Source organism: Sceloporus undulatus, chromosome 1 (genome assembly GCF_019175285.1).
Source record: "Sceloporus undulatus isolate JIND9_A2432 ecotype Alabama chromosome 1, SceUnd_v1.1, whole genome shotgun sequence".
Taxonomy (NCBI): Eukaryota; Metazoa; Chordata; class Lepidosauria; order Squamata; family Phrynosomatidae; genus Sceloporus; species Sceloporus undulatus.
In genome coordinates this window covers 143,139,203-143,155,145 of record NC_056522.1, presented here as the reverse complement: position 1 = coordinate 143,155,145, position 15,943 = coordinate 143,139,203, and the positions used below count along the sequence as shown (strand labels likewise).

The following is a 15,943-nucleotide window of genomic DNA, read 5'->3' as shown; positions in this document are numbered from 1 at the left end:
TTCTGCTTGGGGTATTTGAATGTTATTACTTCATTCTACCAAATTTAATCGTCAAATTTATTCATCTCATGAGACGTTAATTTTCTTGCAAGTGCAATTATATTTCACAGCAGGCCTGCTGATTAGGCAGACGCAGGGAAATAATTCATCAGGAAATTACAAAAAGAATTAATCACCAACAACTTGTATAGCAAAAAGCACTAAATGTGGGAGTTTTGCTAAATAATTTAACATCTCCATCCTTACCCAAACCCTAACGGGGAACATGCACATATTCACCAGCAAAATAGGAAGTACGTAACCCATAATTAAAGTTTACATTTCTAATTGTGCTGGAAATAAATTATTATTTAAATATATTAAATGACTGAGTTGAAGATGTCACTGATGGTAAACATGATGTCCCATAAGTTGCAACTTTAAAATCCTATAAAAAACACAAAGAAAAAAAATGTTATGTTACATAGATTATTGTTATTAGCTTGTACCATTTTGTAACTGGCACAGATTTAACTGCCATACATCATACCAGTCTGCTTAATTAGAGGAAGCTGTTGTGGTGCCCTAGGACTGTCCTGCAATGATTGTCAAATAATTGTTTCTCTTCATCCTTTTATCTATGGTAATATAACTTTGCAAAGTTTAACAGAACAAAATAATTGTTTTAAGAACAAGAGGACATGCAGAAAAATCAATACAAGAACTATGCCCTGTATTTTGATAGTAACAATTTAATCCTATACTTCCCAAAGGTAAATTCCTGGGGATGGAATGGTGCCTACTCTCAGATAAGGATGCATAGAATTGTAACCTAAGGCTCTGATCCTGGTCCCTCTGTACTTAATAGTATATAACCTCTAAGTAGAAATAGAAAGTGCTGCAGCTCACTTGCGATATTAGAAATACCTTACTATGTCTTATATTAGTTAAATCTTGTAACTTCTAAACCCTTTCTACAAGGTGTTAGAGTTCTATAAGTGCAACAGAATGAATATGCATTAAATACCAAAGCATTATAATACCTTTATAAAAACAGCTGGCTTGATCTTCAAAATAGTCCCTTCAGTCATAATCATATGCATCAAAAAATTCATTGTCTGCAGAATAAGGCTTTGTCTGTTTCTTTGCATGTTGTTCAATTTTATCGCCTTCTTTTGAATCTACAAAGTAGGTACATTTATTTATACATTAAATCAAGAGCTACACATTTGTATCACGGTAAAACAATATATCTTATATGGACAAAGCTTGAACAGTTATTTTGAAAGAATAACATGTCAGCCATTAGCAGCTGATCTTACAATACAACCTATTAACCATTACACCAATTGTGTCTTTAACTTCACAAAACAGTTCCATTGTATGGAACCTAATTGCTTCAGTGTTAACTAAAATAAATAAAATTTTCTATAATTTTAAATCAGATCAAATGTAAAAATAGTATATAACCCAGCACAAGCAGTCCTAATAAAATATGGAATTAGTTTTATGCAGTAGGAGCCTTGTTTACTGCTATCCAAAAACAATGGCCTTAAATACACTGTGGCATTGCATAGCAATATCTTTCCAACAATTAGAGTTTCAAACACTCAGCACTACAGAAAGTTAGGTATACATTTCTGTGGTTTAGGCCGAGAAGACTTGAATTAAATTATCATGGTTTCCTTTTATTCCTTCCTTTCCTCCAGGGACCTTGATGGTGGATGGGATGGACCTATTTAAATCTCAAGGCTGTTGACAGGGTAACCTAAACTGGGAGATGGTTGATGGATCAAGAGTAATAACAAAAGCAGCTTTTAATGTTCTTTGTAACAGTGAGACTGCCACTAGAAACATTAGCTTTATCTTTAGATTACTCTTTCCCTATTAAATCTAGTGCATCTTATCCCAACTTCCCATGCCCTGACACTGTAGATTTTCCTAGCCCTGAATCTATTTATGGTAGAGGAAAGCAGTGTAAGTAAACAAGGAATAACATGCCATGGCAAGAGAAAACTCAACATAGGGCTTTCATTTTCAGCCAGAGGCTAAAAGGAATATTCCTAATAGTTAATTCCACCCAGAAATACAAGAATGGCAAGAAATTTAAGCCTGGACCTTTATAGAGCAACACTGTGTTCACTATGCCATACTGTTTTCCAACAACGCTATGGAGTAGGGATTTTAATCAAGTTCTCCATAATTTCATTCCTATCCTTACTGTTTGCTCTGTACAAGTGTCTTATTTCTAATAAGCCTTCTAATAAATAATACATGATACAGAATCCTCAGAATCCTAGAACTGACAGCTCATTCATTATCCAACACTAATTCATTTCCAGGTTATTGTCTCCACTTTTCCAAATATTTCCGTGTCCCCACAATTAAAAACATAATCACACAATCCTTTTTTTAAGGTCAAAGACATTGATTCTTCCTTCCCCTATGCTACAAATTAGCATTCTTTACATTCTGATCCCTATGTATATTTACTTGGTAGTAAAATCTCATATGTCCGAATGGGACTTATTCTGCAATATGCATAGAATTACAACTATGGGGTACACTGTCACAAGAACCCAAATAGAAAAAGATAGAAGTTGTCTTATTTTTAAAATTGCACTATGCTCTAGGGATTGCATAAGATAGACAGCTGAAAGAAAGAAATGATATTTCTGATCTAATATGTGGAAGAGCTCAGTGAAAGAAGGCATATGCCCATCAGGAGAAATGTGATTGTATACATAATCATATTCTGAGATATGGCATAACTATTATTGCTGAAGTTCTCAGCCTGAGGCAGACTTGAAAATGGTCCTAGAACATAGCAATGGAAATGAAAATAGGATCTTCTAATGGAGAGTGTTAGGCAATTCTACTGGCACAGTACTACTGAGATATTGGCAATATAAAGAGAATAATAATACATAGGAGGTACCTTTTAGGCCCTGTGATTGCACCTTTTCCCTAAGAAAAGTAATTGAAAGCACAATGCATTTTTTCTCATTACCTTCATGATACTCAATTATCTACCTAAAGTTAATCAGCCAAGAAATGAAAACTATATGTGAGAGAAAGAATAAATAGGCTGTTGTCATTATTTCATGAATTCTAATATAGCAATGGAAATTTGGGTATTATAAAATTAACTTTGGGGTATTTTCGCATTTTTGCCTAAGCTACAGAACCAAATGCACTGACTAAAAGCAGAGAAATTTTAACAAATGCAATAATAATAATAATAATAATAATAATAATAATAATCACCTGTGCCAGAAGACTTCTACATGGAGTACATATGTGAATATATGTATGTAGTCCAATATATAAATATACAAAGGGACAGAGTGATAGAGACAGAAATAGACAGAGGTCAGAACATTTGTTTTCTGGAACAATTTAAGCGAGATCCATTGTTAGTAGCTCAATAAAAGTCTTATAGATTTACCAAGTTACTGTAAATGGAGACGAAACTGTAGCATGAAGGCATAAGCAGAAGTGCAAGGAATGGGGCAGTTAAGAAAGATAGGAGTCTACTCAAGATTCGATATAGTAAAAATATTGGATCTAGTGAGGTAACACTTGTGTTTAACTATTTATATAGTTAAGCATGTAAGCAGTATCATCTGATGTGATAATAACCCCAATGACTCTAAAATATCTCATTTTTCATTGGAAAGTGGACATAACAGATTGGAGGTACTGCAGGAACTGGCCTTGACAGTATTACTTCACATGCTATTCTTGAAAGAGTCAAGTTTCATATCAATGCCAGCACAAGAAAAACTTGTGACTACCCCAGCCTATGCTAGGAATGATGGGGATCTGCAGTCTCATAGCAGACACTGGATATGGCTCACCAGCCACCTATTGGCTGTTGTTTTATGAAATCATTAGACTATTTTGATTAATGAATCATATATACATTTTATCATTAGCAACAAGAGAGTGAGTGAACAATAAAATAATTCTGCCTCAAAAGCAATTAGCTAGCAGGTCATAAGCCAGCAATATTTAAGCAAGTGATGAAGAATATATTAATATAACCAAAGATCAGAGTTGCATTTCAATTCACCCATCAGATGGCACATGAGGCACAGCAGCATGTGTCTACTCCACAGATACTTCAAAAGATTACTACACAAGAGGGGGGGGGAAGGAAAATGACTGTCACCACTCAGAGGCTCCAAGTAGTGGGGCACAGGAAGACAGGTCCATGGAACAATATGCATAATACAAGCAGGAGGAAGCATAGTGTAGTGCTGACTAGAAGAGAGTTTATCTTCCATTTCTGAGTGAGGTACGATATGGTGAAGGCAAAGACAGCTGAACAACAGGGCATGTTTGTCTGGAATAACTTTACATATTTACTATATGAACAACTGAACCCAAACCTGGAAACCAATGCCAGCTGACCTTCTAACAATATCACAAATCACAAATGATTAGATCCAATAATTCTGTACATTTCCTTTTCACAGTTTGCATCACAGGCCTTTACATAAAGCATTCTAAAAGCCTAGTTCCATTAGGCAAGCATGAACCATACATACAAACCAGGTTTACTAAGTAAGGGACTAGATGGGAGAGTAGGGAGCAAAAAAGAAAAAAAAAAGAAAGAAAGAAAGAAAAAGACAGAGACAATATTAGCCAAATGGGACTGAACATATGAGGTTTCAGGGATGTACAAACCACTTGATCAGTTGGGCAATTATACAATGAGTCCAACATCAGTCATCACTGTCCTTATTGGGGTGGAGGTCCTGGCCCAAAGTATGGGGATTGGGTGGTTTTAAAACATAGGAGAATTACACTGTTCCACCTTACTTTCTCACTAGTTCCAAATTAACCCACATGGAACCTAATGTTGCAGCAGATCATCATCAGGGAAGAGTTTTCCCTTTCCCGTAAGGATATTGTCCCTGCAGGGCATAGATGCACAACATCCAAACTTCAAATTAAAGTCAACAGCACCCCTAGTCTCTCTATAGCAGTCAAGGACAGATTTAGCAGACGGTGCCAACCCAGGTAGCAAACAACACAGTGTAACATCTTGTGCATGCTATTCAACATCCTGAATGACCAATTCTTTATCTCCAACTCGATTCTGTATTATAGCACGTCCAGAAAGGCAACAATAGTCCATATGGTGCTCTGATTGACCACTATCTTTTTTTTCCAGATAGACACTATGAGTGTTGCATCCTTTTTCTCGAAAGAGGCAATTTTTCTACAGCTCCCTCAATTTCTTTACCATCCATTCTTGAAGAGGAAGTCTGAGGTACCTTAGCTGTGGAGACAAAGGTGGAGTAGGATTATTGATACTGCTTGAGCTCCTCTCAGTTTTTGCTAGGGATCCAACTACACTAACTGTTATCTCATGCTCACGTGCAAAGAAATGCAAACAGGTACATGAAATGGTGTCCAGGCCAAATGGCTGAGCCACTTAAAAGGTACAATGATGCATCTCACTGGGATACTCAACTCATCAGGTCATGATGAAGGACTGGCATTGCTCAGCAGCCTTTCTGAGGCTCCTGTTAATATGGAGGCAGATCAGTAGAAGGTATTATCATTTCCAGATGAATCTAAGATGGCTCTGTGGAACCAGTTCTGTTTATACCTATATAGAAGATGATCATCTAGTAGAACCAAGCCTTATTCAGAAAAGTTATGAAAAATGTTCAGCTGCTGAGCACCATTGCTCTTAAACAGTCCAATCCATGTACTCAGTGGATTTCTCTAAACCTGATACTCCTCTTGGCATAAATCTTAAGGATGGACTTGACACTGATGTACAGAACTGGTAGTTGCTGTGAACTCTTCATTATTTCATAACAGAGAAACATTTTCAATATCCAGTGGCAAAGAACAGACTAGACAGATATTTTTCTCAGGAATGAAGTCAGTAGTAGAGCCGACGCTGGAACCATATCTTCAGTTTGCCTAATGATTTTTTCATGATGTTGCATTTTCATCGTTGACTCAGCATAGATCTGATTATATATGTAGGATGTTCTTGATGTTCCTGAACAAATCTATCCTATCCCAGTGACAATGCTGAAATTGTCTCCCATATCTTCTCCTATTCATCTAGCTATTTCACAGAAGCAAATAGCATTTTTCTTTTTTCCCCCATAATATTTATTAGTTTCAATCTACAAACAATCAGCAAGCAATATAGAAATTTTAAATACACCAAAAAACAACAAAGATTAAAAATTACACTCCTCACATTGTGAGTGTGTGTATATTATCTTATGTCCAAAAAACACATATCTTCACGTCTTCTTCTGGTTTCTTGCTTCCTTCGACTCAACCAATAAAATGACTTCCTTCTTTATTTGGGGTTTTGAGTCTATTCACTTCTTCTACATATTCCGTTTCCCATGCTTCCATAACATTATGCTTATACATTAATATATTACAATAATTTATAACAATTACTTTCCATATTCTTTGCTTGCTTATATGTTATAATTAAACACAATCAAAAGTTATCAAAAGAATTCCAAAATATTTCTCATTTAATAATTATGTCTGTAGCATTTCCTCTTCTAGCACGCCTATATTCACTTTCCTTCTTAAATTCAAACATAACGTCAATTTCAATTCATGTTTTCCCTTTACAAATTAGCTATGGCAGGAGTTTCTTCCATTCTTCATCTGCTTACCTATTTTATAGCCGAGATAACAATTTTAAATGAAGGAGTAGTCATGTAATTACTCGTAATAAATCCTTTTTCCAAATCTCTTATTTTCCCTTCAAATTTCAATATATGATACATTTAGCAAATAGCATTTTTCAATGTTCAGAGGCATGAAGGTCTTAGAACATGGCGCCTTATTCATCTGCATCTTCAGGTTCTATTCCAGCTGTGTTCAGCAAGGTGGGAGAAGAGATATCCTATTATTATCTCAGTGGTCCAATAAACTGAATCCGATTAGATGAGTAACAGATGCATATATAATTATTTAGAAATTGCTAGTAGCTTGACTCAGCTTTTCAAATGATGGAGGAAGTTTGGCTGTGTTATGTCCTACAGGTTTTTCAGTGACCAGTAATGTTATGCAGAGCTTGGAAAGCTACTTTAAAAATAATTAATAACAGTTGTACTTCCAAAGCCCACCCAAGGTTGCCATCATATTTATAGCTTCCTTTAAAAAAAGTCTGGTTGCAGCAGCACAAGACAGAGGAGCTTAGTATAGCCAGGACTTGAAGCATGCAATATTCCTCCTCTACCATTTAGTGAAACCACATACTCCATTACTATTAATGTTATGACTTAAAGGCTACAGTCACACACTAAAAGTGAAGTTGTCTCTTATTAACAATTCTAATGTAATGAAGATATTACTTAGTTGAAATAGGAATTTATTTATAATTAACTACTTATTTCTAAGCTCTGGTGCTATGCAGCCTCATATCCACTTTGGCAACTACATAATATATCCTTGACTGATGGAATTTGAAGCAAATGACTGATTAAAATTATCTGGGACACAGAGTGAATAATCATTATGATTGTCATGCGAATCCATATGAGTCTGATTTTCTCTCATGTTCACTGACAGTGATTTCGGTTTGGGTGTAAGGCCTCACTTTATGATTCGCTTCCTGCTGATATCATTGCCCACTTTCTTGTAAGGATTTCAACATTCATCTTCTGTCCTTGCTTCTTTTGGTTATGATGTACTGCCTCATTGGAGAATGAAGGAGACAATGTTCTTTCAGTGTTCAAAACCCAGCAATTCAGTAATTGACAAAATGTGGCAATACTTCAGGGAGAAGACATATGGCCAGTGAAACAACTCCATGGCTTACATAGAAGTTTATCACACCAGGCGCTTCCATCTTCCAAACGTCATCAAAACGGGGCAGAAGCGTCCATGGTGTGACTGAAGGAAAACTGAAGAGTTTTCGTCATGGAATCTCCAGGGAATGTCAGGAAAACAGCCCTTTTCTTATTAACGGATTAAATCATTAATAAGAAAAAGACTGTTTTCCTGATGATTCCCTGGTGATTCAGTTATGAAAATGCTTCCGTTTCCCTTCGGTAGCACTAGGCGCGATCACACCATGGATGCTTCCGCTCCAATTTGATGACGTTTGGGCAACGGAAGCATCTGGTGTGATAAACTCCATGGCAATGGTACTTAAGAGTACTGTCTTGCTCCTGGGGTGTGTTGCTGATGCAAGCTGCTGCCTTTAATTGTCACCTCTACACTTGTGCTATCAAAGCCAGAAGTTAATTCACATACAAACCAGAACCTAACTGGTGTTAAGCCCTTCTGCCTTAAACCTATATGTAGTAATTATGTTTAATACTTACATACAATCTCTGTTACATCCAAAGCAGCTAACAGTTGAATGTTACTACAAAGTGCCCTACCCTTCAAGTTCTATTAAAAAGAGATTTCACTTACCAGATATATATTGATTCAGGCCATGGTTTCTCCCCAAGGACATTTACACAGCACTTCCTCCATTATCTTAGAGGCATCTCTCCACCCCCCCCCCCCAGACTTTAATTGAAGTGTTCCATTTATGATCTCTTGCTATTTTTACTATTACTATATTTTTTGCTGTTTCATTACTGTTCTCTTTTTTCTTCTCCTGTTATTTTATTAAGAATTCTTGTTTAATTTTGCACTTTGAAATGTTTTAATTAATGTTTTTATTTTTTTACTGCTGTTAAACAACTTGAATTTTGTATGCTAGGAGTCAGGATGTATTTTAAATACACTAACATTTGTTATTGTTCAGTCGCTGGAATGTTCCTGCTAACAAGCAGTACAAGAAAGAAAAGAACAAAACACAGAAAACTGAAGTTCCAGTATATGAATATCTGCTACTCATTAAGCCCTAGCCTGGGGAAAAATAACAACCAAACCGCATCAGACAAAAAGGCACATGGATGTACAAAAATGGCAGGTACAAGGCAACCAGAAGTTTTTTGACAGAAAAGCTTACTTCACTTTCTTCATCCACTCTTTGTCCTGGTTTGGAAATCCTAATTTGTCAAGCTAGCCCACTCATTCAGCCAGCCCACTCTATGGCAGAACATAGATGGGCCAAACTGAATCTTCTCCTAAATTCTCTAATGTCATCAAAACCTTGACTTGAATAATGTTGTAGGCAACAGTAAGTACCTCAGAAGCAGCTGAAAAGTTCCTGACTCTCCATAGGCAGCATTATGAAACCAGACATTGCCTACACTGTAAGAGGATGTTCCACATGGTCCTTCTTAGTAGTATAAGAGGAATGCATCAGACTATCTAATAATGTTTGTGCCTATTACCATGATAGACTCTTCTGCAGATTTACTGTTAAATTTCTACCTCTTGCTTTTGGTTGTGAAGAGTGGCTTCCAGCCAAAAGCATTTTCCCCACAGTCTTTCCCTTTATGCAGGTACATATCATCTCATGTATTGATGACAGAGTTCTCTCACCAAAAAGAGTTCCAAGAATGTCAAGCATGCAATGGTGCCAGGAGGAATTTGATATTAGATGATATAATGGAGTGCCATTGTTTAGCATCTACATGAAATCAATGGGAGAGATCATCCAGAGGCATGGGATAGGGTGCTATCAGTATGCCAATGACACCCAAATAAACTTCTCCATGCCTTCAAAATGCTAAAGATAGCATGTCTCCTCTGAATGAATACCTGAAGGAGGTAATGGGTTGGATGAGGAAATGAATTGGCAGCCAGTGAAAGTATTTTAATATAGGTGTGATCCTCTAGGGATAATTGTTGACTGAAACTGAATCCAGGCAAGACAGAGGTACTTACTGTTAACAGTCCTAAACTGGGATTGGACGTGGGTCAACAGGTCTTGGATGGGGTTACACTAAACCTGAAAAGGGTATTCACAGCTTGGGAGTGCTTCAAGATCCATTGCTCCCTACAGATGATAGTGCGCATATTGGTAACCTCAAGGCACTTCCACAATTGACTACACGTTTGGCTACCTCTGTACCAAATCTGGAAGCTTCAGTTAATGTAAAACATGGCAGCCAGAATAGTTACTGGTGCATTTATGAGTGATCACATCACACCTATATTAAAATACTTCTACTGACTGCCAATTAGTTTTGGGCAAGGCACAAAGTGTTGATTACAGTCCACTCTCAGTATTGACGGACTTGCTCTGAGGATTCAAGCATCCGTGGACAGCAAACTCGGGGAGAGGAGGAGGAAGTGGCAGAGGAAGAGCAGGAAGTGGTGGTGGAGGAGGAGGAGGCACCAGCTGCCCACCGGCTGCAAAATATACCATGTATAAGGATGCTGTGGAAGGTACCTGCTGCTCAGAGCCCCCCAATCTGGAGCCTTGCTTCCCCAATGACTGGCTGTGGCACCCAGGGGGATGGGAAGGAGGGGGTGGCTGGGCGACCCCTGGGACATGGTCAGTCAGGAGTACCATTGAGTACTATGGGACTTGAACATCTGTGGATTGTGGTATGCACGGGGGGGGGGGCATTTTATTACCTTTAAAGTCCTACGTGGTTTGGTTCCAGCTTACTTCTAGGACTGCCTTCTCCCATATTACCCACCCTGTACACTCAGGACTTCTCCATGGCATTTAATTAAATAAGCTAAGACTAGGCTGGCAACTGTTAGCCAGAGGACTTTTTCTTCAGACAACAATGAATTGCTGGAAGAAATTCAGCAGCTGGGAACACTGTCTGAGTTTAAAACAGCATTTACAGGCCTATCTCTTTCAGCAGGCCTATCCAGATGGTTCTTAAAGTATGAGTTTTTAAATTATGTGTTGATTTTTTTAAAATTATGAATGTACATCCTTTTTAAGCTGATGTTATGTTGTTTCAAATGAATATGTATTTTACTTGTTGTTCATGTTTTTAACTGTTGTACCTATTGCCTTATTTTAATCTGTTGCTCCCTGCCTTGAACCATAAGGAGAGTAAGAAGTAATAGTAGTAGTAGTAATTATTGTTGTTGTTGTTGTTATTATTTACTGAAATGCAATGCATTTGTCAAAGACAAATATTTCCCAAATTAATTTCTTAAGCTTTTGTTTTCAGAAAATGGAAGAAAACCACAACATAGTGCTCCTTAATGAACACAGCTTCACTCCCACCACCATTATATCATTTCTTCTGCTTGCAAGTGGGTGTTCACTATCTTCCAGACTGACAAAATGGGTTTTAATAGCCATGACAGGAACAAAGATAATCATTTTTGAGAATGAATGAGATAACTGGTGTTAGATTTATGTTGAATGGGTCACCAGATTTTAATACATAGCTGGAAAAGATTTCAGAAGAAATAACAAGCATTTAGCACTGTCTGAAACAATATGAAAAGTACATGTCCACTTACAAAAATACTTTTAAACAAGAACTGCTCTACAGTGCTTTTTAAAATCATGACACTACAAGTTCTTCCTCTCACAGTGGTTGACAATTTTTAGCAGGGTATCTCTAGGTGTTAAGCTAGCTCTTATTAAAAATGAGGGGGGGGGAATGCAAATGTTCTAAACAGTTCTCACTGGTACATATTGCAAGGGACCAGACCTGCCATATATGCTGTATGAAAGGCTTATAAATTTATGGGTGTACAGGCCCCTATTATACCAACTTCTAGGAAGTCATACACATCCCTATAATACTAACATCTCTGTTTTGTAGTTTCTAATTGTTGTATGTAAACATGGTGAAGATGATGTTACTGAGGTGTGCCTTCAAGTCATTTCTTGGCAAAATATGTTCAGGGAAGTTTGTCATTGCCTTCCCCTGATGCTGAGAGACTTTACCAATGTCACCCAGTGAATTTCATGTCCAAGCTGGGAATCGAACCCTGGTCTCCAGAGTTGCAGTCCAACACTCAAACCACTACACCATGCTTGCTCCTGGTACTGAAGATGGTATATAAATCCTAAAAGACTCGAACAACTTCCCTCAAATAATATGAGATCAAAAGTTTTTCGTGTAAAATTAGAGTGTTATAACCACCCGCCTTGAGTCTAGAATGTGTCTACACTCCTAGTGAATTCTTTTTTTCATTATTATATTACTAAAATTTCCATACTGAATTTTGAATTTAATTGCTAGGCACCTTGAAAGGATTTGTATTCTGAAAGATGACATACAAATAATTTAAAGAAATAAAAAACCTCACAGTCCAAGTCACTTGTATGGGTTATTGCTATTTCCCTTTCAGTTTCCTTTGTCTGAATGTATGTGTTGGCAGTTGACCCAGAAAAAAAAAACTTCTAGTAATCTTGTTTGGATTATTTACATTTCTTTGGTCTGATGCCATGAAGGAGGTGATAAACTCCAGTGTGTGGTTGTATCTTTAGTTTAAACTAGGGATTTCTAAAATAAAAAAAGGCAAGATCTCCTTCTAGACCAGGGTTCCTCTTCCTGCAGCACTTGAGTTCCTGCTATCTTATGAGAAGGAGAGATTAGACAGGAGACAAATGCCCCACACTGTATATAATACAGTAGTTGTTTCCTACTGCGGCTAAATGGCTAGGGAATTGTTCTCTGATGTTCGTAGTGTAGGTTCAAGTTCCAGCTAAGAACCTCCTCACTTTTGCCCATAACATGAATTTTGCTGGTATGACAATGTTAAAAAGGTGAGGGAGCCATTTCCTCATTGCTCTCTTACAAGGGTCTAACTCCCACTTCCTAGTTCCCAGTCTGCTGTCCTATTCAGTGAGCTATTAGTGACTTTTAGTGAGAACTGTCTCTGTTAGATACTGTGTCTGTTGTCTGAAACAGCTCTAGTGGGATGCCATCTGTTCCTGGTGATCTATTTCTCCCGAGTGCTCTGAGTGCAGTTTCTGCTTCATTTGCTAAAAATTCTAGGTTCATCATCATCTTTTTATTTCTTCTATATATTCCATGTATTGTTACCATTGTCTTTTCTGTTTGGTCACATAATGTGTTCCCCTCCTGATCCTATAGCATCCCTGCTCTTGGTTTAAATTCCCCTTTGAGTTTTCAGATATTGTGGAAGACATCTATTGTTCTTTTTTTTTTGGTTGTCATCTTCTATTTCTCTGCATTGATTATTATAGTACTTCTCTTTGTCCCTGTGTACAAGCCTCTGAACAGTTGCATTCAGGGTTCTGACCCTATTATTATTCCCTTTTACTTTTGCTTTTCATCTATCCTTAACTGCTTGAAGAGTTTCATCTGTCACTGAGACTTCTATTTCTTTTTGGCTGCAGATAGTGTCTTTTTGTATTCTTCTCTGACAATGGTTCTGGCTTCATTGTGCAAAACTTATCTTTAAAGTGTAAATTTATGTTCTTCAGGTTGTATTATGGTGTAATGGCTGGTTTAGTGTTCTTCAAGGGTCAACAACATTCATAATATGGAAGAATATGTTCCCTCATTGCCAATCTTGAGAGGGGGCATGCCTTAACAGAGTAGTTTCAGTAGACTTCTAGGTACCATTTCCACACTGTCTCTGTTAGGTTCAGCTGTGCTTGCAAAGAATGATTCTGCAAATTCTGCACAAATAATCAAAGATTGTACACTATCGGTGCTTGACTCGCTACATGCTTTATCAATAAAGATTAAATGCTGACTAATGGAGCTCTAAACACCTTGAAGGCACTAGATCCTGTCTGATCTTAGAAATTAAGCCAAGGAACTCCAAGTGCTGTAGGCTACATTTCCAAGAAAAACAATGGCAAACCATCCCTGATTTTTCCTTGCCATAAGTCAACAGGTAACATATACACATACAATGAAGTATTCTTTTTTAAAAAAGATGGCAAAATGAGTAAATTTATAATTCACTGCAAAAGAAAACATGTTTATTATAGCAAGCTCAGATACTATCTAAAGACAGTAGTGTGGTGTAGTTTCCTTCTTTTGAGGTTTTTAAACAGAGGCTGGATGAATTGCTTTGATTGTGTCTTCCTGCATGGCAGGGGGTTGGACCGGATGACCCTTGGGGTCTCTTCCAACTCTATAGTTCTACGATTCTACAGTACTTTTACATGGAAATTCAGAGCAAAGTTCAGATCAAAATTTAAATCTGCTGATTAAAGAAAATGTATCACTTTCAAGTTATCATCCTCAACACCTAAACACTCAGAACTACTTCACAATCACATTGCACAGGTCACTGCATAACTAAAATGTTTTAAAATGTACACATTACTACAAAAATAGTGAAAACAAAAATATGCATTGCACACATATACCTATCATCTAAACATCACTGGCTACACGACCATGCTTAATGTGCACTCCCTAGCAAATATGAGTTTGAGTTTATGTTGAGATAGGGAATGTGTCACCCTCCCAAAGGTTTAGGACTACAACTTTTATCAGCCATTGGCAAAGTATGAGAGCTGCAGACCAAGAGGACCATTTCTCCCTGCTCTGCTCTATGTAAACTCTGAAACTACCCCAAGAAAGACATAATAGAGGTTTATAATAAATTAAGTGTAATGCAGAAAGGTAAGAAACTGGAGAAAGGGAAGAAATTTTTAAAATGATGAAACTAGATTTGAGATAAAACAATGCATATAAAATGTACAGCCAGGCATACAGAACCTATTACCAAAGAATGCTGTGATGATTACTACTACAAACTACTTACTAACCCAGAGAGCTAAGACCATAATTTCCATATTAAAAAAATTGTAAACTTCTGTCCACCAGATGTTGGAGATTAAATGAGCAAGGATGATTACTGGCATTTTGCCCCACTTGTGAAATTTATCCTTAGTATTTCTCTCGTTGCCCATTGTTGGTGAAAAGAAAGCAAAGCTAGACAGATACTGATCTGACCAAGCAGGGTCATTTTTATGTTCTTAAAAAATAAATAACAAAAAACTTCAATAATCCTAAAATAATGACAGAACTGATTAGCTGCACAATATCTATCATCTTTCGTGTTTATCTTGCAAAGATTTTGTGGTACTGAAACAGAAGGGATAACATACCTTTCTTCTTTGATTTAATGAAAAAGAATCCAAACATTTTTTTGAAAATGCCTTTTTTCTCCTGAAATAGAAATCATCATTAGTTAGGGTATCAAAATTATTGCAGTTCACAGAAAACAAGAGTATTGCTAAAGAACTACAATGTTTTCCAAAGACTATAGATTGGATCTTAGCTTCTCTAAGCTTCTCTCCTTCCCCTGCCTGCCGAAGCCCCTAATGTACTTGAGAACGTGTTTTGAAGGGGGCTTGAAGACCTTCCAGAAGAATATGGGATTGTGGTGGTGGGGTTGCAGCAAGAATGGTAAACTGGCAAAAACTAGTGACTCAGTGTCAGTCTTTCTGGTCAAAAGGGGCAATATCCAGGGGCAGATCCAAATCTTTAATGTTATTGGACAAGTGCAAGAACAAAACATTGTTATAAATCATCAAGAAAAAAATCACCAATATTCTAAAACCCTGGATCATCTGTCTGCATTTCAATTGAAGCCAAAGGGTTTATTTATTTATTTACTTCATTTGTATGCTGCCTTTCTCTCAGAAGGGACCCAAGGCGTTCCCAAGGCAGACAAAAGAAAGTTAAAAACATCACAATATAATTCAAAATAATTAAAACAATCTAAAAACATTATAAAATTGCATAAAAGATATACAAAAGCTAAAACACTCATGCTCCATAAAAGTGATGGTGGTGGAACCGAGAGAAAGCCTTCCCCCAAATATCTTAATGATTTGGCAGGTTCATATGGGGAGGTATAGGTCTTCAAATAATAAATAAAAGGTACTCATTTATATTTTCACAATAGAAGAATAATCCAACTAAAAATCTTAATTACTTACTGATAGGTACTATTTGGTTTCAATAGATCCATCATCCATGCTATGCATGCTAGAGAACAAAGTATCAGCCAAACTGGGATGCTCACTGTAGTGCCATTATCTGAGAGTGTTTTAGCGAGTTTAGTATGAGCTCTGTCTTTATTTTGTTCAAAATCCCCCATAGCTCAGGCCAAGATTACTCACACAATG

At 37.0% G+C, this 15,943-nt stretch overlaps 1 long non-coding RNA gene across 1 annotated transcript; it reads right to left on the bottom strand.

Annotated features, from left to right (window-relative positions):
* Window positions 1-331: 331 nt before the first annotated feature.
* Window positions 332-14,979, bottom strand: LOC121914738. The gene is made up of 3 exons (XR_006100573.1): window positions 14,918-14,979; window positions 1,023-1,160; window positions 332-427 (listed from the first exon to the last, which is right to left on the bottom strand). It is a non-coding gene; the product is annotated as an uncharacterized LOC121914738 (long non-coding RNA).
* Between the last annotated feature and the right edge of the window lie 964 nt (window positions 14,980-15,943).